The sequence below is a fragment of the Melospiza melodia genome, chromosome 1, assembly GCF_035770615.1.
Source record: "Melospiza melodia melodia isolate bMelMel2 chromosome 1, bMelMel2.pri, whole genome shotgun sequence".
Lineage (NCBI taxonomy): Eukaryota > Metazoa > Chordata > Aves > Passeriformes > Passerellidae > Melospiza > Melospiza melodia.
In genome coordinates this window covers 78,752,655-78,773,537 of record NC_086194.1, presented here as the reverse complement: position 1 = coordinate 78,773,537, position 20,883 = coordinate 78,752,655, and positions in this window count along the sequence as shown.

Here is a 20,883-nt window from a genome sequence, read left to right as displayed (position 1 = left end):
TACGCAGGATGGTTCCCAGACCCAAGGTGGCACCAGTGCCAAGTCGGGCTGTTTTTGTAGTACCAAGTGCGTCCTGCAATTTGCATCCAGAAGAGGGGCAGTTGAGTTTTGTTTGCCAGAGAAAAGGGCCGAGGTTTGTGTCTGGGGGCATATGGCCAGCAGTGTTGGGCTGGTTCCTGAATATGTACGATACGCAGGATGGTTCCCAGATCCAAGGTGGTACCAGTGCCAAGTTGGGCTGGTTTGATAGTCCCAAGTGGCTCCTGAAAACTGCCATCCAGAAGCGGGGCAGCTGAGTTTTGTTTGCCAGGGAAATGGGCCGTGGTTTGTGTTTGGGGGCCTGTGGCTGGGAGTGGCCGGCTGTTTCCTGAAAATCCACGATAGGCAGGATGGTTCCCAGAGCCAAGGTGGCACCAGTGCCAAGTCGGGCTGGTTTGATAGTACCAAGTGGCTCCCGCAATCTGCCATCCAGAAGCGGGGCAGCTTACTTTTGTTTGCCAGGGAAACGTGCCAAAGTTCCTGTCTGGGGGCCTATGGCCAGCAGTGTTCGGCTGGTTCCTGAATATGTACGATACGCAGGATGGTTCCCAGACCCAAGGTGGCACCAGTGCCAAGTCGGGCTGGTTTGATAGTACCAAGTGGCTCCTGCAATCTGCATTCCAGAAGCGGGGCACCTTACTTTTGTTTGCCAGGGAAACGGGCCGAGGTTTGTGTCTGGGGGCATATGGCTGAGTGACTGGCTGGCTCCTGAAAATCAACTCTAGGCAGGATGGTTCCCAGACCAAAGGTTGCACCAGTGCCAAGTCCGGCTGGTTTGATGGTGCAAAGTGACTCCTACAATCTGCCATCCAGAAGAGGGGCAGTTGAGTTTTGTTTGCCAGAGAAAAAGGCCGTGGTTTGTGTTTCGGGGCCTATGGCTGGGAGTGGCCAGCTGGCCCCTGAAAATCCACGCTAGGCAGGATGATTCCCAGATTCAAGGTGGCACCAGTGCCAAGTCCGGCTGGTTTGATGGTGCAAAGTGACTCCTGCAATCTGCCATCCAGAAGCTGGGCAGCTTACTTTTGTTGGCCAGGGAAATGGGCCGAGGTTTTTGTTTGGGGGCATATGGCTGGGAGTGACCAGCTGGCTCCTGAAAAGCAACAATAGGCAGGATGTTAACCAGACCCAAGGTGGCACCAGTGCCAAGTTGGGCTGGTTTGATAGTACCAAGTGGCTCCTGCCATCTGCCATCAAAAAGCTGGGCAGCTGAGTTTTGTTTGCCAGAGAAAAGGGCCATGGTTTGTGTTTGGGGGCATATGTCTGGGAGTGGCCGGCTGGCTCCTTAAAATGCACGATATGCAAGATGGCTCCCAGACCCAAGGTGGCACCAGTGCCAAGTCGGGCTGGTTTGATAGCACCAAGTGGCTCCTGCAATCTTCCATGATCACGTGAAGAAATACTTTCTGGTTTCAGCCATATGCTCTTTCTTCTCTCCCTCAACTTCTCTATCACCTCTCATCTGTTTCACATGCGCTATCTTCAAGGTCCACAGGCTACTTTTCACAGAATCTTCAGGCCTGATGAAGTAAGAATGATGAATAGAACAGAGCTGGGATCTATTTTCCAGTTTGGATTAAATGCATTCTGCACACAAATCCAAGGAGAAGGTGCTGCCCCGATGCCCAGAAAAACTTGCACTCCTGCTAGTGTTCTACGTCAACCGCAACTTAGTCTGGAAGAAAAGCTTTTTCTCTGAGAGCATCTGAGATGTTTGCATGAAGCACTGATATCTGACATATGCAATTTTGAATAGGAGAGGAAAAAGAAAATGGCAAGGAGTTTTTAATTTTAGTGGTTTCAATTTTAATTTCCGTGCACTTTTTTAAAACTTGTCAGCTCAAATGCCCATCAACATCTTTTAGTCATCTGTAAGTCAGTATTCATATAAAATGTGCTTCAAATCCAAAGAATTTCAAATTTGCACTCCAAGCTTCTATGCCTAGATTTATGATTTCCTACACATATTAGATGAAAGGAAGGCCTTTTTTACTGTGGGAGTGCTGGAACACTGGAACAGGTTGCCCAGAGAAGTTGTGGGTGTCCCATCCCTGAAAGTATTCAAGGTCACCTTGGACGGGGCTTGGAGCAGCAACAAAGGAGAAGCTTGATGGTAGAGAAACAAAGTTGGACTACAGAAGAAACTCGGATTGAAGTATAGGAGCAAGTTTTCTCTCAGCTCTTGGGGTAAATTCAAAGTTGTACAAAATGACATTTATCTGTGCTATTCACTACTGTAACAGAAAGTTTCATGAAAACTGTACAGAAGATAGTAAATTTTAAAAGAGATAAGAATTACAGCATAAAATCCATGGGATGGGTTACAACATGAGACACTCTCTAAGAGAAAATCTCTGTGTTGCAGCACTTCATCGGGGTAAGATTTCATGAAGTGCCAAAGAAGGCGGCAAAATATCATTCGGGACATTATTTACTGGAATTCAGCCTGGCCATTAGTAGGAACTGGCTTTGAACACATCATGTAGATATACCACACACACTTTCCCTTCACTGAAAAATTACTGTTTACAACGAATAAGCAATTGACGATCAAAATTGATTGAAAGCATCTTAAACATGTCAAGTATTTCATTGTAGATGATCTGTGATCCAAATGCTTCTTCCACCTTCGAGAGGGACAGAAGAATTCTTCCATCTCATGATGGTTTAAAATTGTATCAACCAATGTTTTCTGCTGAAAAGGTATCATCTATTTTTTTCTATTTTTGGAAGAAAATATTCCTAGACATACAACAGGTGAGAACTAAGTATTTTTAAAGAAAAAAATGAAATTAAAATATTCTGTAAATAGAATGAAATGAAAAGCTGTGTTTTAAATAGGAGCTAAATATTAAACAGAATTTTTGTACCAGGCATTTGAATTACTGCACTAGCTCTTTTGCCCATCAAGAGAGGCATTTAGCATTTCAGTCTTTTCCAAGGTGTTCATGATCTGCTATGCTGATCTCTGTGTGTGCCTAGGTGTGTGTGGAAGGGGGGGCATGTGAAGGGGAGTGTGTATGTTTGCTTTACAATTGTTGTGGCAGATTCATGCCTCAGCTCGACATTTTGTTTTAAAAAGGTCACACCGAGTGGATATGAAGTTTACTATCAACAAGAGATCGATTCCCAAATCATCCATTTGACTCTCCCTTATAAATCATGTGCTTTGTTGCATATTTTATCAAATATACTTTCAAGCCAGATGGAGGAAGGAGGATGTGGGAATCCCTCCACTATCTTGCAACTTTTATGCAAGTAGGTTTTCAAGAAAATCATCATTTCTCTTTTAAATATGTCTGGAACAGGCATGATGGTAGTGTCAACCTGTTGGAGTTTTTGTTGCTGGAAGAAGTTGTACAAAAGGATTGGTTTTTACATTGACCAGTTACTGAATCAAGCGCAGGAATACATTGGAAATTTAGCTGGGGGTTCCTTTCCCCAGCAGACTACTTCTAGAACGAGCTTGTACACTGAAGCTGACTCTTTTGCTCTCTTTTTGTTTCTTTCCTATTTTCTTGGCTTCTTTGCCACTATCTAGACAATTTTGGAACTTTGTTCCCAACTAAAATGGTTTCAATAGTCTGATTGTGATCATACATTTTTACAAGGAATTTTTAAAATCTTTCCTCGAGTTCAGAAAGTCAAGGACTTAGATCTTTTTCTTCCCTTATCAATATTGCCATGAAATTGATAAATAAAGACCAACTCTTTATTTTTGTTTTTAACCCACGTAGATAATTCCCATCCATTAATCCCTTTTGTGGACCAATAGTTGCCATTCTGATGGAAGCTGTCACTTCTTAACAATAGGCATTCTGTGACTATGTTGACAGCACTTTGGGTGAAGATCCTTCCTAACTGGTCTTAGATACACATAGGGAGAAATTTGCTCAGCCAGTGTCAGTCTTAAGCATGCGTATCAGAAGATCTTTCTAGAGCTGGGAATTTTCCCATGAAAGGGATTCAGTTAGGGAAGAGACACTTGTGCCAGAGTTTTACATTCTTCTTGAACACTGCTTAAGGAACTTAGATGCCATGTCCATTTGGATCTCTGTCTGCACAGAACTTTGTCATGCCAGTGCTTGAAATGCATCTTGAAGAGAATTCACTAGCACAGAATGAAAGAGAGTGGAAGCGGTTGGTGGGGCTCACCAGGCCCAACCCCCCTGCCTAAACCAGGATACCTAGAGCCTCTTGCCCAGGATTCTATCTGGGTGTACTTTTAATGTCTTCAAAGATCCAGGCTCCACAATCTTTCTGGGCAGTCTGTGCCGTGGTTCAGTCACCCTCACAGTAAAGAAACATTTACTGATGTTCAAAGGCAATCTCCTGTATTTCAGTGTGTGCCCACTGCCTCTTGTCTCTTCCCTCAGCATCACTGAAAAGACACTGATTCCCTCCCCTTTGCACTATTGCTTCCATATGTATGTGTGCTGCCATGTAGAGATATGTCAAAAACCTCCCTGAAGCCTAGGCAGATAATATTCACTTCATCTACCAGTCAAGTTGATTCATCAGAGGAGTTTAAAGTGATGTTCAGCATGAAATTCCCTTGAAAAATCATGCTAACTACATTATTTGGTCGTCTTTCATGTGCCTGGCAAGGATCTCCAGGAAGAGCTGCTTCATAAACTTCCTGGGGATAAAAAAGAGGCTGGCTGGTTTGTACTATCGCGAGTCCTCTTAATTGCCTTTTTTGAAGATGGGTGTCATTTGCTTACATCCACTCTTTAGCCTCTCTTGTCGTCTACATCTTAGCAAAAAGCTTTTCCACTACATCTGGCAAGGAGAAATTGTGTCAGCACAGAAAACATCTCCCATTCTGTTCTAGATGTTGCACGGAGGTCTGCCAAGTGTTTGGCAGGAAGAAAAGAAAAGTTGTCCAAAACAGCTTCCAATCGAATGTTCATGTGATTGGAAGAGTCAGGAGAGTGCAAAAGTACTGTTTTCTATCAGTTGGCAAGGTGCGCACACAATCCCAGTGTTGTACAGCTTGCTTCTTCACCTTCCCGAAGTTGCCGCTCTCTCCGGCGCCCGGAGCCGAAGAAGCGGCTTCTTCGCGCAAAGACGATTGTGCCGCTCACAGTGCTCTCCTTAGCGCGGCTTCTGCCGAAAGACGCCCGGCAGCGGCTCTTAGCTGCGGACAGAATCCTACCTTCGTCTTTAGCGTCTCTTCTCATCTACATCTCAGCAAAATGCTTTTCCACTATGTCTGGCTAGGAAAAACTGTGCCAGCACAGAAAACATCTCCCATCGTGTTCTAGACGTTGCACGGAGGTCTGCCAAGTGTTTGGCAGGAAGAAAAGAAAAGTTATCCAAAACAGCTTCCAATCGAATGTTCATGTGATTGGAAGAGTCAGGAGAGTGCAAAAGTACTGTTTTCTACCAGTTGGAGAGGTGCGCACACAATCCCAGGGTTGTACAGCTTGCTTCTTCACCTTCGCGAAGTTGCCGCTCTCTCCGGCTCCCGGAGCCGAAGAAGCGTCTTCTTCGCGCAAAGACGATTGTGCCGCTCACAGTGCTCTCCTTAGCGCGGCTTCTGCCGAAAGACGCCCGGGAGCGGCTCTTAGCTGCGGACAGCATCCTACCTTCGTCTTTAGCGTCTCTTCTCGTCTACATCTCAGCAAAAAGCTTTCCCACTATGTCTGGCTAGGAAAAACTGTGCCAGCACAGAAAACATCTCCCATCGTGTTCTAGACGTTGCACGGATGTCTGCCAAGTGTTTGGCAGGAAGAAAAGAAAAGTTGTCCAAAACAGCTTCCAATCGAATGTTCATGTGATTGGAAAAGTCAGGAGAGTGCAAAAGTACTGTTTTCTATCAGTTGGCAAGGTGCGCACACAATCCCAGTGTTGTACAGCTTGCTTCTTCACCTTCCCGAAGTTGCCGCTCTCTCCGGCTCCCGGAGCCGAAGAAGCGGCTTCTTCGCGCAAAGACGATTGTGCCGCTCACAGTGCTCTCCTTAGCGCGGCTTCTGCCAAAAGACGCCCGGGAGCGGCTCTTAGCTGCGGACAGCATCCTACCTTCGTCTTTAGCGTCTCTTCTCATCTACATCTCAGCAAAAAGCTTTCCCACTATGTCTGGCTAGGAAAAACTGTGCCAGCACAGAAAACATCTCCCATCGTGTTCTAGACGTTGCACGGAGGTCTGCCAAGTGTTTGGCAGGAAGAAAAGAAAAGTTGTCCAAAACAGCTTCCAATCGAATGTTCATGTGATTGGAAGAGTCAGGAGAGTGCAAAAGTACTGTTTTCTATCAGTTGGCAAGGTGCGCACACAATCCCAGTGTTGTACAGCTTGCTTCTTCACCTTCCCGAAGTTGCCGCTCTCTCCGGCTCCCGGAGCCGAAGAAGCGGCTTCTTCGCGCAAAGACGATTGTGCCGCTCACAGTGCTCTCTTTAGCGCGGCTTCTGCTGAAAGACGCCCGGGAGCGGCTCTTAGCTGCGGACAGCATCCTACCTTCGTCTTTAGCGTCTTTTGTAGTCTACATCTCAGCAAAATGCTTTTCCACTATGTCTGGCTAGGAAAAACTGTGCCAGCACAGAAAACATCTCCCATCGTGTTCTAGATGTTGCACGGATGTCTGCCAAGTGTTTGGCAGGAAGAAAAGAAAAGTTGTCCAAAACAGCTTCCAATCGAATGTTCATGTGATTGGAAAAGTCAGGAGAGTGCAAAAGTACTGTTTTCTATCAGTTGGCAAGGTGCGCACACAATCCCAGTGTTGTACAGCTTGCTTCTTCACCTTCCCGAAGTTGCCGCTCTCTCCGTCTCCCGGAGCCGAAGAAGCGGCTTCTTCGCGCAAAGACGATTGTGCCGCTCACAGTGCTCTCCTTAGCGCGGCTTCTGCCGAAAGACGCCCGGGAGCGGCTCTTAGCTGCGGACAGCATCCTACCTTCGTCTTTAGCGTCTCTTCTCATCTACATCTCAGCAAAAAGCTTTCCCACTATGTCTGGCTAGGAAAAACTGTGCCAGCACAGAAAACATCTCCCATCGTGTTCTAGACGTTGCACGGATGTCTGCCAAGTGTTTGGCAGGAAGAAAAGAAAAGTTGTCCAAAACAGCTTCCAATCGAATGTTCATGTGATTGGAAGAGTCAGGAGAGTGCAAAAGTACTGTTTTCTATCAGTTGGCAAGGTGCGCACACAATCCCAGTGTTGTACAGCTTGCTTCTTCACCTTCCCGAAGTTGCCGCTCTCTCCGGCTCCCGGAGCCGAAGAAGCGGCTTCTTCGCGCAAAGACAATTGTGCCGCTCACAGTGCTCTCCTTAGCGCGGCTTCTGCCGAAAGACGCCCGGGAGCGGCTCTTAGCTGCGGACAGCATCCTACCTTCATCTTTAGCGTCTCTTCTCATCTACATCTCAGCAAAATGCTTTTCCACTATTTCTGGCTAGGAAAAACTGTGCCAGCACAGAAAACATATCCCATCGTGTTCTAGACGTTGCACGGATGTCTGCCAAGTGTTTGGCAGGAAGAAAGGTTGTCCAAAACAGCTTCCAATCGAATGTTCATGTGATTGGAAGAGTCAGGAGAGTGCAAAAGTACTGTTTTCTACCAGTTGGCAAGGTGCGCACACAATCCCAGTGTTGTACAGCTTGCTTCTTCACCTTCCTGAAGTTGCCGCTCTCTCCGGCTCCCGGAGCCGAAGAAGCGGCTTCTTCGCGCAAAGACGATTGTGCCGCTCACAGTGCTCTCCTTAGCGCGGCTTCTGCCGAAAGACGCCCGGGAGCGGCTCTTAGCTGCGGACAGCATCCTACCTTCGTCTTTCGCGTCTTTTGTAGTCTACATCTCAGCAAAATGCTTTTCCACTATGTCTGGCTAGGAAAAACTGTGCCAGCACAGAAAACATCTCCCATCGTGTTCTAGACGTTGCACGGAGGTCTGCCAAGTGTTTGGCAGGAAGAAAAGAAAAGTTGTCCAAAACAGCTTCCAATCGAATGTTCATGTGATTGGAAAAGTCAGGAGAGTGCAAAAGTACTGTTTTCTACCAGTTGGCAAGGTGCGCACACAATCCCAGTGTTGTACAGCTTGCTTCTTCACCTTCCCGAAGTTGCCGCTCTCTCCGGCTCCCGGAGCCGAAGAAGCGGCTTCTTCGCGCAAAGACGATTGTGCCGCTCACAGTGCTCTCCTTAGCGCGGCTTCTGCCGAAAGACGCCCGGCAGCGGCTCTTACCTCCGGAGAGCATCCTACCTTCATCTTTAGCGTCTTTTGTGGTCTACATCTCAGCAAAATGCTTTTCCACTATGTCTGGCTAGGAAAAACTGTGCCAGCACAGAAAACATCTCCCATCGTGTTCTAGACGTTGAACGGAGGCCTGCCAAGTGTTTGGCAGGAAGAAAAGAAAAGTTGTCCAAAACAGCTTCCAATCGAATGTTCATGTGATTGGAAAAGTCAGGAGAGTGCAAAAGTACTGTTTTCTACCAGTTGGCAAGGTGCGCACACAATCCCAGTGTTGTACAGCTTGCTTCTTCACCTTCCCGAAGTTGCCGCTCTCTCCGGCTCCCGGAGCCGAAGAAGCGGCTTCTTCGCGCAAAGACGATTGTGCCGCTCACAGTGCTCTCCTTAGCGCGGCTTCTGCCGAAAGACGCCCGGGAGCGGCTCTTAGCTGCGGACAGCATCCTACCTTCGTCTTTAGCGTCTCATCTTATCTACATCTCAGCAAAAAGCTTTCCCACTATGTCTGGCTAGGAAAAACTGTGCCAGCACAGAAAACATCTCCCATCGTGTTCTAGACGTTGCACGGAGGTCTGCCAAGTGTTTGGCAGGAAGAAAAGAAAAGTTGTCCAAAACAGCTTCCAATCGAATGTTCATGTGATTGGAAGAGTCAGGAGAGTGCAAAAGTACTGTTTTCTATCAGTTGGCAAGCTGCGCACACAATCCCAGTGTTGTACAGCTTGCTTCTTCACCTTCCCGAAGTTGCCGCTCTCTCCGGCTCCCGGAGCCGAAGAAGCGGCTTCTTCGCGCAAAGACGATTGTGCCGCTCACAGTGCTCTCCTTAGCGCGGCTTCTGCCGAAAGACGCCCGGCAGCGGCTCTTAGCTGCGGACAGCATCCTACCTTCGTCTTTAGCGTCTCTTCTCATCTACATCTCAGCAAAATGCTTTTCCACTATGTCTGGCTAGGAAAAACTGTGCCAGCACAGAAAACATCTCCCATCGTGTTCTAGACGTTGCACGGATGTCTGCCAAGTGTTTGGCAGGAAGAAAAGTTGTCCAAAACAGCTTCCAATCGAATGTTCATGTGATTGGAAGAGTCAGGAGAGTGCAAAAGTACCGTTTTCTATCAGTTGGCAAGGTGCGCACACAATCCCAGTGTTGTACAGCTTGCTTCTTCACCTTCCCGAAGTTGCCGCTCTCTCCAGCTCCCGGAGCCGAAGAAGCGGCTTCTTCGCGCAAAGACGATTGTGCCGCTCACAGTGCTCTCCTTAGCGCGGCTTCTGCCGAAAGACGCCCGGGAGCGGCTCTTAGCTGTGGACAGCATCCTACCTTCGTCTTTAGCGTCTCTTCTAATCTACATCTCAGCAAAATGCTTTTCCACTATGTCTGGCTAGGAAAAACTGTGCCAGCACAGAAAACATCTCCCATCGTGTTCTAGACGTTGCACGGATGTCTGCCAAGTGTTTGGCAGGAAGAAAAGAAAAGTTGTCCAAAACAGCTTCCAATCGAATATTCATGTGATTGGAAAAGTCAGGAGAGTGCAAAAGTACCGTTTTTTATCAGTTGGCAAGGTGCGCACACAATCCCAGTGTTGTACAGCTTGCTTCTTCACCTTCCCGAAGTTGCCGCTCTCTCCGGCTCCCGGAGCCGAAGAAGCGGCTTCTTCGCCCAAAGACGATTGTGCCGCTCACAGTGCTCTCCTTAGTGCGGCTTCTGCCGAAAGACGCCCGGCAGCGGCTCTTACCTCCGGAGAGCATCCTACCTTCGTCTTTAGCGTCTCTTCTCATCTACATCTCAGCAAAATGCTTTTCCACTATGTCTGGCTAGGAAAAACTGTGCCAGCACAGAAAACATCTCCCATCGTGTTCTAGACGTTGCACGGAGTTCTGCCAAGTGTTTGGCAGGAAGAAAAGTTGTCCAAAACAGCTTCCAATCGAATGTTCATGTGATTGGAAGAGTCAGGAGAGTGCAAAAGTACTGTTTTCTATCAGTTGGCAAGCTGCGCACACAATCCCAGTGTTGTACAGCTTGCTTCTTCACCTTCCCGAAGTTGCCGCTCTCTCCAGCTCCCGGAGCCGAAGAAGCGGCTTCTTCGCGCAAAGACGATTGTGCCGCTCACAGTGCTCTCCTTAGCGCGGCTTCTGCCGAAAGACGCCCGGGAGTGGCTCTTAGCTGCGGACAGCATCCTACCTTCGTCTTTCGCGTCTTTTGTAGTCTACATCTCAGCAAAATGCTTTTCCACTATGTCTGGCTAGGAAAAACGGTGCCAGCACAGAAAACATCTCCCATCGTGTTCTAGACGTTGCACGGAGGTCTGCCAAGTGTTTGGCAGGAAGAAAAGAAAAGTTGTCCAAAACAGCTTCCAATCGAATGTTCATGTGATTGGAAAAGTCAGGAGAGTGCAAAAGTACTGTTTTCTACCAGTTGGCAAGGTGCGCACACAATCCCAGTGTTGTACAGCTTGCTTCTTCACCTTCCCGAAGTTGCCGCTCTCTCCGGCTCCCGGAGCCGAAGAAGCGGCTTCTTCGCGCAAAGACGATTGTGCCGCTCACAGTGCTCTCCTTAGCGCGGCTTCTGCCGAAAGACGCCCGGCAGCGGCTCTTACCTCCGGAGAGCATCCTACCTTCGTCTTTAGCGTCTCTTCTCATCTACATCTCAGCAAAAAGCTTTCCCACTATGTCTGGCTAGGAAAAACTGTGCCAGCACAGAAAACATCTCCCATCGTGTTCTAGACGTTGCACGGAGGTCTGCCAAGTGTTTGGCAGGAAGAAAAGAAAAGTTGTCCAAAACAGCTTCCAATCGAATGTTCATGTGATTGGAAGAGTCAGGAGAGTGCAAAAGTACTGTTTTCTATCAGTTGGCAAGCTGCGCACACAATCCCAGTGTTGTACAGCTTGCTTCTTCACCCTCCCGAAGTTGCCGCTCTCTCCGGCTCCCGGAGCCGAAGAAGCGGCTTCTTCGCGCAAAGACGATTGTGCCGCTCACAGTGCTCTCCTTAGCGCGGCTTCTGCCGAAAGACGCCCGGGAGCGGCTCTTAGCTGCAGACAGCATCCTACCTTCTTCTTTAGCGTCTCTTCTCATCTACATCTCAGCAAAAAGCTTTCCCACTATGTCTGGCTAGGAAAAACTGTGCCAGCACAGAAAACATCTCCCATCGTGTTCTAGACGTAGCACGGATGTCTGCCAAGTGTTTGGCAGGAAGAAAAGAAAAGTTGTCCAAAACAGCTTCCAATCGAATGTTCATGTGATTGGAAGAGTCAGGAGAGTGCAAAAGTACTGTTTTCTATCAGTTGGCAAGGTGCGCACACAATCCCAGTGTTGTACAGCTTGCTTCTTCACCTTCCCGAAGTTGCCGCTCTCTCCGGCTCCCGGAGCCGAAGAAGCGGCTTCTTCGCGCAAAGACGATTGTGCCGCTCACAGTGCTCTCTTTACCGCGGCTTCTGCCGAAAGACGCCCGGGAGCGGCTCTTAGCTGCGGACAGCATCCTACCTTCGTCTTTAGCGTCTCTTCTCATCTACATCTCAGCAAAAAGCTTTCCCACTATGTCTGGCCAGGAAAAACTGTGCCAGCACAGAAAACATCTCCCATCGTGTTCTAGACGTTGCACGGAGGTCTGCCAAGTGTTTGGCAGGAAGAAAAGTAAAGTTGTCCAAAACAGCTTCCAATCGAATGTTCATGTGATTGGAAAAGTCAGGAGAGTGCAAAAGTACTGTTTTCTATCAGTTGGCAAGTTGCGCACACAATCCCAGTGTTGTACAGCTTGCTTCTTCACCTTCCCGAAGTTGCCGTTCTCTCTGGCGCCCGGAGCCGAAGAAGCGGCTTCTTCGCGCAAAGACGATTGTGCCGCTCACAGTGCTCTCCTTAGCGCGGCTTCTGCCGAAAGACGCCCGCGAGCGGCTCTTAGCTGCGGACAGCATCCTACCTTCGTCTTTAGCGTCTTTTGTAGTCTACATCTCAGCAAAATGCTTTTCCACTATGTCTGGCTAGGAAAAACGGTGCCAGCACAGAAAACATCTCCCATCGTGTTCTAGACGTTGCACGGAGGTCTGCCAAGTGTTTGGCAGGAAGAAAAGAAAAGTTGTCCAAAACAGCTTCCAATCGAATGTTCATGTGATTGGAAAAGTCAGGAGAGTGCAAAAGTACTGTTTTCTACCAGTTGGCAAGGTGCGCACACAATCCCAGTGTTGTACAGCTTGCTTCTTCACCTTCCCGAAGTTGCCGCTCTCTCCGGCTCCCGGAGCCGAAGAAGCGGCTTCTTCGTGCAAAGACGATTGTGCCGCTCACAGTGCTCTCCTTAGCGCGGCTTCTGCCGAAAGACGCCCGGCAGCGGCTCTTACCTCCGGAGAGCATCCTACCTTCGTCTTTAGCGTCTCTTCTCATCTACATCTCAGCAAAAAGCTTTCCCAATATTTCTGGCTAGGAAAAACTGTGCCAGCACAGAAAACATCTCCCATCGTGTTCTAGATGTTGCACGGATGTCTGCCAAGTGTTTGGCAGGAAGAAAAGTTGTCCAAAACAGCTTCCAATCGAATGTTCATGTGATTGGAAGAGTCAGGAGAGTGCAAAAGTACTGTTTTCTACCAGTTGGCAAGGTGCGCACACAATCCCAGTGTTGTACAGCTTGCTTCTTCACCTTCCCGAAGTTGCCGCTCTCTCCGGCTCCCGGAGCCGAAGAAGCGTCTTCTTCGCGCAAAGACGATTGTGCCGCTCACAGTGCTCTCTTTAGCGCGGCTTCTGCCGAAAGACGCCCGGGAGCGGCTCTTAGCTGCGGACAGCATCCTACCTTCGTCTTTAGCGTCTCTTCTCATCTACATCTCAGCAAAAAGCTTTCCCACTATGTCTGGCTAGGAAAAACTGTGCCAGCACAGAAAACATCTCCCATCGTGTTCTAGACGTTGCACGGATGTCTGCCAATTGTTTGGCAGGAAGAAAAGAAAAGTTGTCCAAAACAGCTTCCAATCGAATGTTCATGTGATTGGAAAAGTCAGGAGAGTGCAAAAGTACTGTTTTCTATCAGTTGGCAAGCTGCGCACACAATCCCAGTGTTGTACAGCTTGCTTCTTCACCTCCCGAAGTTGCCGCTCTCTCCGGCTCCCGGAGCCGAAGAAGCGGCTTCTTCGCGCAAAGACGATTGTGCCGCTCACAGTGCTCTCCTTAGCGCGGCTTCTGCCGAAAGACGCCCGCGAGCGGCTCTTAGCTGCGGACAGCATCCTACCTTCGTCTTTAGCGTCTCTTCTAATCTACATCTCAGCAAAATGCTTTTCCACTATGTCTGGCTAGGAAAAACTGTGCCAGCACAGAAAACATCTCCCATCGTGTTCTAGACGTTGCACGGAGGTCTGCCAAGTGTTTGGCAGGAAGAAAAGAAAAGTTGTCCAAAACAGCTTCCAATCGAATGTTCATGTGATTGGAAGAGTCAGGAGAGTGCAAAAGTACTGTTTTCTATCAGTTGGCAAGGTGCGCACACAATCCCAGTGTTGTACAGCTTGCTTCTTCACCTTCCCGAAGTTGCCGTTCTCTCTGGCGCCCGGAGCCGAAGAAGCGGCTTCTTCGCGCAAAGACGATTGTGCCGCTCACAGTGCTCTCCTTAGCGCGGCTTCTGCCGAAAGACGCCCGGGAGCGGCTCTTAGCTGCGGACAGCATCCTACCTTCGTCTTTAGCGTCTCTTCTCATCTACATCTCAGCAAAAAGCTTTCCCACTATGTCTGGCTAGGAAAAACTGTGCCAGCACAGAAAACATCTCCCATCGTGTTCTAGACGTTGCACGGAGGTCTGCCAAGTGTTTGGCAGGAAGAAAAGAAAAGTTGTCCAAAACAGCTTCCAATCGAATGTTCATGTGATTGGAAGAGTCAGGAGAGTGCAAAAGTACTGTTTTCTATCAGTTGGCAAGGTGCGCACACAATCCCAGTGTTGTACAGCTTGCTTCTTCACCTTCCCGAAGTTGCCGCTCTCTCCGGCTCCCGGAGCCGAAGAAGCGGCTTCTTCGCGCAAAGACGATTGTGCCGCTCACAGTGCTCTCCTTAGCGCGGCTTCTGCCGAAAGACGCCCGGGAGCGGCTCTTAGCTGCGGACAGCATCCTACCTTCGTCTTTAGCGTCTTTTGTAGTCTACATCTCAGCAAAATGCTTTTCCACTATGTCTGGCGAGGAAAAACTGTGCCAGCACAGAAAACATCTCCCATCGTGTTCTAGACGTTGCACGGAGGTCTGCCAAGTGTTTGGCAGGAAGAAAAGAAAAGTTGTCCAAAACAGCTTCCAATCGAATGTTCATGTGATTGGAAAAGTCAGGAGAGTGCAAAAGTACTGTTTTCTATCAGTTGGCAAGGTGCGCACACAATCCCAGTGTTGTACAGCTTGCTTCTTCACCTTCCCGAAGTTGCCGCTCTCTCCGGCGCCCGGAGCCGAAGAAGCGGCTTCTTCGCGCAAAGACGATTGTGCCGCTCACAGTGCTCTCCTTAGCGCGGCTTCTGCCGAAAGACGCCCGGCAGCGGCTCTTAGCTGCGGACAGCATCCTACCTTCGTCTTTAGCGTCTCTTCTCATCTACATCTCAGCAAAATGCTTTTCCACTATGTCTGGCTAGGAAAAACTGTGCCAGCACAGAAAACATCTCCCATCGTGTTCTAGACGTTGCACGGATGTCTGCCAAGTGTTTGGCAGGAAGAAAAGTTGTCCAAAACAGCTTCCAATCGAATGTTCATGTGATTGGAAGAGTCAGGAGAGTGCAAAAGTACCGTTTTCTATCAGTTGGCAAGGTGCGCACACAATCCCAGTGTTGTACAGCTTGCTTCTTCACCTTCCCGAAGTTGCCGCTCTCTCCGGCGCCCGGAACCGAAGAAGCGGCTTCTTCGCGCAAAGACGATTGTGCCGCTCACAGTGCTCTCCTTAGCGCGGCTTCTGCCGAAAGACGCCCGGGAGCGGCTCTTAGCTGTGGACAGCATCCTACCTTCGTCTTTAGCGTCTCTTCTAATCTACATCTCAGCAAAATGCTTTTCCACTATGTCTGGCTAGGAAAAACTGTGCCAGCACAGAAAACATCTCCCATCGTGTTCTAGACGTTGCACGGATGTCTGCCAAGTGTTTGGCAGGAAGAAAAGAAAAGTTGTCCAAAACAGCTTCCAATCGAATATTCATGTGATTGGAAAAGTCAGGAGAGTGCAAAAGTACCGTTTTTTATCAGTTGGCAAGGTGCGCACACAATCCCAGTGTTGTACAGCTTGCTTCTTCACCTTCCCGAAGTTGCCGCTCTCTCCGGCTCCCGGAGCCGAAGAAGCGGCTTCTTCGCCCAAAGACGATTGTGCCGCTCACAGTGCTCTCCTTAGTGCGGCTTCTGCCGAAAGACGCCCGGCAGCGGCTCTTACCTCCGGAGAGCATCCTACCTTCGTCTTTAGCGTCTCTTCTCATCTACATCTCAGCAAAATGCTTTTCCGCTATGTCTGGCTAGGAAAAACTGTGCCAGCACAGAAAACATCTCCCATCGTGTTCTAGACGTTGCACGGAGGTCTGCCAAGTGTTTGGCAGGAAGAAAAGTTGTCCAAAACAGCTTCCAATCGAATGTTCATGTGATTGGAAGAGTCAGGAGAGTGCAAAAGTACTGTTTTCTATCAGTTGGCAAGCTGCGCACACAATCCCAGTGTTGTACAGCTTGCTTCTTCACCTTCCCGAAGTTGCCGCTCTCTCCAGCTCCCGGAGCCGAAGAAGCGGCTTCTTCGCGCAAAGACGATTGTGCCGCTCACAGTGCTCTCCTTAGCGCGGCTTCTGCCGAAAGACGCCCGCGAGCGGCTCTTAGCTGCGGACAGCATCCTACCTTCGTCTTTCGCGTCTTTTGTAGTCTACATCTCAGCAAAATGCTTTTCCACTATGTCTGGCTAGGAAAAACGGTGCCAGCACAGAAAACATCTCCCATCGTGTTCTAGACGTTGCACGGAGGTCTGCCAAGTGTTTGGCAGGAAGAAAAGAAAAGTTGTCCAAAACAGCTTCCAATCGAATGTTCATGTGATTGGAAAAGTCAGGAGAGTGCAAAAGTACTGTTTTCTACCAGTTGGCAAGGTGCGCACACAATCCCAGTGTTGTACAGCTTGCTTCTTCACCTTCCCGAAGTTGCCGCTCTCTCCGGCTCCCGGAGCCGAAGAAGCGGCTTCTTCGCGCAAAGACGATTGTGCCGCTCACAGTGCTCTCCTTAGCGCGGCTTCTGCCGAAAGACGCCCGGCAGCGGCTCTTACCTCCGGAGAGCATCCTACCTTCGTCTTTAGCGTCTCTTCTCATCTACATCTCAGCAAAAAGCTTTCCCACTATGTCTGGCTAGGAAAAACTGTGCCAGCACAGAAAACATCTCCCATCGTGTTCTAGACGTTGCACGGAGGTCTGCCAAGTGTTTGGCAGGAAGAAAAGAAAAGTTGTCCAAAACAGCTTCCAATCGAATGTTCATGTGATTGGAAGAGTCAGGAGAGTGCAAAAGTACTGTTTTCTATCAGTTGGCAAGGTGCGCACACAATCCCAGTGTTGTACAGCTTGCTTCTTCACCTTCCCGAAGTTGCCGCTCTCTCCGGCTCCCGGAGCCGAAGAAGCGGCTTCTTCGCGCAAAGACGATTGTGCCGCTCACAGTGCTCTCTTTAGCGCGGCTTCTGCCGAAAGACGCCCGGGAGCGGCTCTTAGCTGCGGACAGCATCCTACCTTCGTCTTTAGCGTCTCTTCTCATCTACATCTCAGCAAAAAGCTTTCCCACTATGTCTGGCCAGGAAAAACTGTGCCAGCACAGAAAACATCTCCCATCGTGTTCTAGACGTTGCACGGAGGTCTGCCAAGTGTTTGGCAGGAAGAAAAGTAAAGTTGTCCAAAACAGCTTCCAATCGAATGTTCATGTGATTGGAAAACTCAGGAGAGTGCAAAAGTACTGTTTTCTATCAGTTGGCAAGGTGCGCACACAATCCCAGTGTTGTACAGCTTGCTTCTTCACCTTCCCGAAGTTGCCGTTCTCTCTGGCGCCCGGAGCCGAAGAAGCCGCTTCTTCGCGCAAAGACGATTGTGCCGCTCACAGTGCTCTCCTTAGCGCGGCTTCTGCCGAAAGACGCCCGCGAGCGGCTCTTAGCTGCGGACAGCATCCTACCTTCGTCTTTAGCGTCTTTTGTAGTCTACATCTCAGCAAAATGCTTTTCCACTATGTCTGGCTAGGAAAAACTGTGCCAGCACAGAAAACATCTCCCATCGTGTTCTAGATGTTGCACGGAGGTCTGCCAAGTGTTTGGCAATAAGAAAAGAAAAGTTGTCCAAAACAGCTTCCAATCGAATGTTCATGTGATTGGAAAAGTCAGGAGAGTGCAAAAGTACTGTTTTCTACCAGTTGGCAAGGTGCGCACACAATCCCAGTGTTGTACAGCTTGCTTCTTCACCTTCCCGAAGTTGCCGCTCTCTCCGGCTCCCGGAGCCGAAGAAGCGGCTTCTTCGCGCAAAGGCGATTGTGCCGCTCACCGTGCTCTCCTTAGCGCGGCTTCTGCCGAAAGACGCCCGGGAGCGGCTCTTAGCTGCGGACAGCATCCTACCTTCGTCTTTAGCGTCTCTTCTCATCTACATCTCAGCAAAAAGCTTTCCCACTATGTCTGGCTAGGAAAAACTGTGCCAGCACAGAAAACATCTCCCATCGTGTTCTAGACGTTGCACGGATGTCTGCCAATTGTTTGGCAGGAAGAAAAGAAAAGTTGTCCAAAACAGCTTCCAATCGAATGTTCATGTGATTGGAAAAGTCAGGAGAGTGCAAAAGTACTGTTTTCTATCAGTTGGCAAGCTGCGCACACAATCCCAGTGTTGTACAGCTTGCTTCTTCACCCTCCCGAAGTTGCCGCTCTCTCCGGCTCCCGGAGCCGAAGAAGCGGCTTCTTCGCGCAAAGACGATTGTGCCGCTCACAGTGCTCTCCTTAGCGCGGCTTCTGCCGAAAGACGCCCGGGAGCGGCTCTTAGCTGCGGACAGCATCCTACCTTCGTCTTTAGCGTCTCTTCTCATCTACATCTCAGCAAAATGCTTTTCCACTATGTCTGGCTAGGAAAAACTGTGCCAGCACAGAAAACATCTCCCATCGTGTTCTAGACGTTGCACGGAGGTCTGCCAAGTGTTTGGCAGGAAGAAAAGAAAAGTTGTCCAAAACAGCTTCCAATCGAATGTTCATGTGATTGGAAGAGTCAGGAGAGTGCAAAAGTACTGTTTTCTATCAGTTGGCAAGGTGCGCACACAATCCCAGTGTTGTACAGCTTGCTTCTTCACCTTCCCGAAGTTGCCGCTCTCTCCGTCTCCCGGAGCCGAAGAAGCGGCTTCTTCGCGCAAAGACGATTGTGCCGCTCACAGTGCTCTCCTTAGCGCGGCTTCTGCCGAAAGACGCCCGCGAGCGGCTCTTAGCTGCGGACAGCATCCTACCTTCGTCTTTAGCGTCTCTTCTCATCTACATCTCAGCAAAAAGCTTTCCCACTATGTCTGGCTAGGAAAAACTGTGCCAGCACAGAAAACATCTCCCATCGTGTTCTAGACGTTGCACGGAGGTCTGCCAAGTGTTTGGCAGGAAGAAAAGAAAAGTTGTCCAAAACAGCTTCCAATCGAATGTTCATGTGATTGGAAGAGTCAGGAGAGTGCAAAAGTACTGTTTTCTACCAGTTGGCAAGGTGCGCACACAATCCCAGTGTTGTACAGCTTGCTTCTTCACCTTCCCGAAGTTGCCGCTCCCTCCGGCTCCCGGAGCCGAAGAAGCGGCTTCTTCGCGCAAAGACGATTGTGCCGCTCACAGTGCTCTCCTTAGCGCGGCTTCTGCCGAAAGACGCCCGGGAGCGGCTCTTAGCTGCGGACAGCATCCTACCTTCGTCTTTAGCGTCTTTTGTAGTCTACATCTCAGCAAAATGCTTTTCCACTATGTCTGGCGAGGAAAAACTGTGCCAGCACAGAAAACATCTCCCATCGTGTTCTAGACGTTGCACGGAGGTCTGCCAAGTGTTTGGCAGGAAGAAAAGAAAAGTTGTCCAAAACAGCTTCCAATCGAATGTTCATGTGATTGGAAAAGTCAGGAGAGTGCAAAAGTACTGTTTTCTATCAGTTGGCAAGCTGCGCACACAATCCCAGTGTTGTACAGCTTGCTTCTTCACCTTCCCGAAGTTGCCGCTCTCTCCGGCGCCCGGAGCCGAAGAAGCGGCTTCTTCGCGCAAAGACGATTGTGCCGCTCACAGTGCTCTCCTTAGCGCGGCTTCTGCCGAAAGACGCCCGGCAGCGGCTCTTACCTCCGGAGAGCATCCTACCTTCGTCTTTAGCGTCTCTTCTCATCTACATCTCAGCCAAAAGCTTTCCCACTATGTCTGGCTAGGAAAAACTGTGCCAGCACAGAAAACATCTCCCATCGTGTTCTAGACGTTGCACGGATGTCTGCCAAGTGTTTGGCAGGAAGAAAAGTTGTCCAAAACAGCTTCCAATCGAATGTTCATGTGATTGGAAGAGTCAGGAGAGTGCAAAAGTACTGTTTTCTACCAGTTGGCAAGGTGCGCACACAATCCCAGTGTTGTACAGCTTGCTTCTTCACCTTCCCGAAGTTGCCGCTCTCTCCGGCTCCCGGAGCCGAAGAAGCGGCTTCTTCGCGCAAAGACGATTGTGCCGCTCACAGTGCTCTCCTTAGCGCGGCTTCTGCCGAAAGACGCCCGGGAGCGGCTCTTAGCTGCGGACAGCATCCTACCTTCGTCTTTAGCGTCTCTTCTCATCTACATCTCAGCAAAAAGCTTTCCCACTATGTCTGGCTAGGAAAAACTGTGCCAGCACAGAAAACATCTCCCATCGTGTTCTAGACGTTGCACGGAGGTCTGCCAAGTGTTTGGCAGGAAGAAAAGAAAAGTTGTCCAAAACAGCTTCCAATCGAATGTTCATGTGATTGGAAGAGTCAGGAGAGTGCAAAAGTACTGTTTTCTATCAGTTGGCAAGGTGCGCACACAATCCCAGTGTTGTACAGCTTGCTTCTTCACCTTCCCGAAGTTGCCGCTCTCTCCGGCTCCCGGAGCCGAAGAAGCGGCTTCTTCGCGCAAAGACGATTGTGCCGCTCACAGTGCTCTCCTTAGCGCGGCTTCTGCCGAAAGACGCCCGGGAGCGGCTCTTAGCTGCGGACAGCATCCTACCTTCGTCTTTAGCGTCTTTTGTAGTCTACATCTCAGCAAAATGCTTTTCCACTATGTCTGGCGAGGAAAAACTGTGCCAGCACAGAAAACATCTCCCATCGTGTTCTAGACGTTGCACGGAGGTCTGCCAAGTGTTTGGCAGGAAGAAAAGAAAAGTTGTCCAAAACAGCTTCCAATCGAATGTTCATGTGATTGGAAAAGTCAGGAGAGTGCAAAAGTACTGTTTTCTATCAGTTGGCAAGGTGCGCACACAATCCCAGTGTTGTACAGCTTGCTTCTTCACCTTCCCGAAGTTGCCGCTCTCTCCGGCGCCCGGAGCCGAAGAAGCGGCTTCTTCGCGCAAAGACGATTGTGCCGCTCACAGTGCTCTCCTTAGCGCGGCTTCTGCCGAAAGACGCCCGGCAGCGGCTCTTAGCTGCGGACAGCATCCTACCTTCGTCTTTAGCGTCTCTTCTCATCTACATCTCAGCAAAATGCTTTTCCACTATGTCTGGCTAGGAAAAACTGTGCCAGCACAGAAAACATCTCCCATCGTGTTCTAGACGTTGCACGGATGTCTGCCAAGTGTTT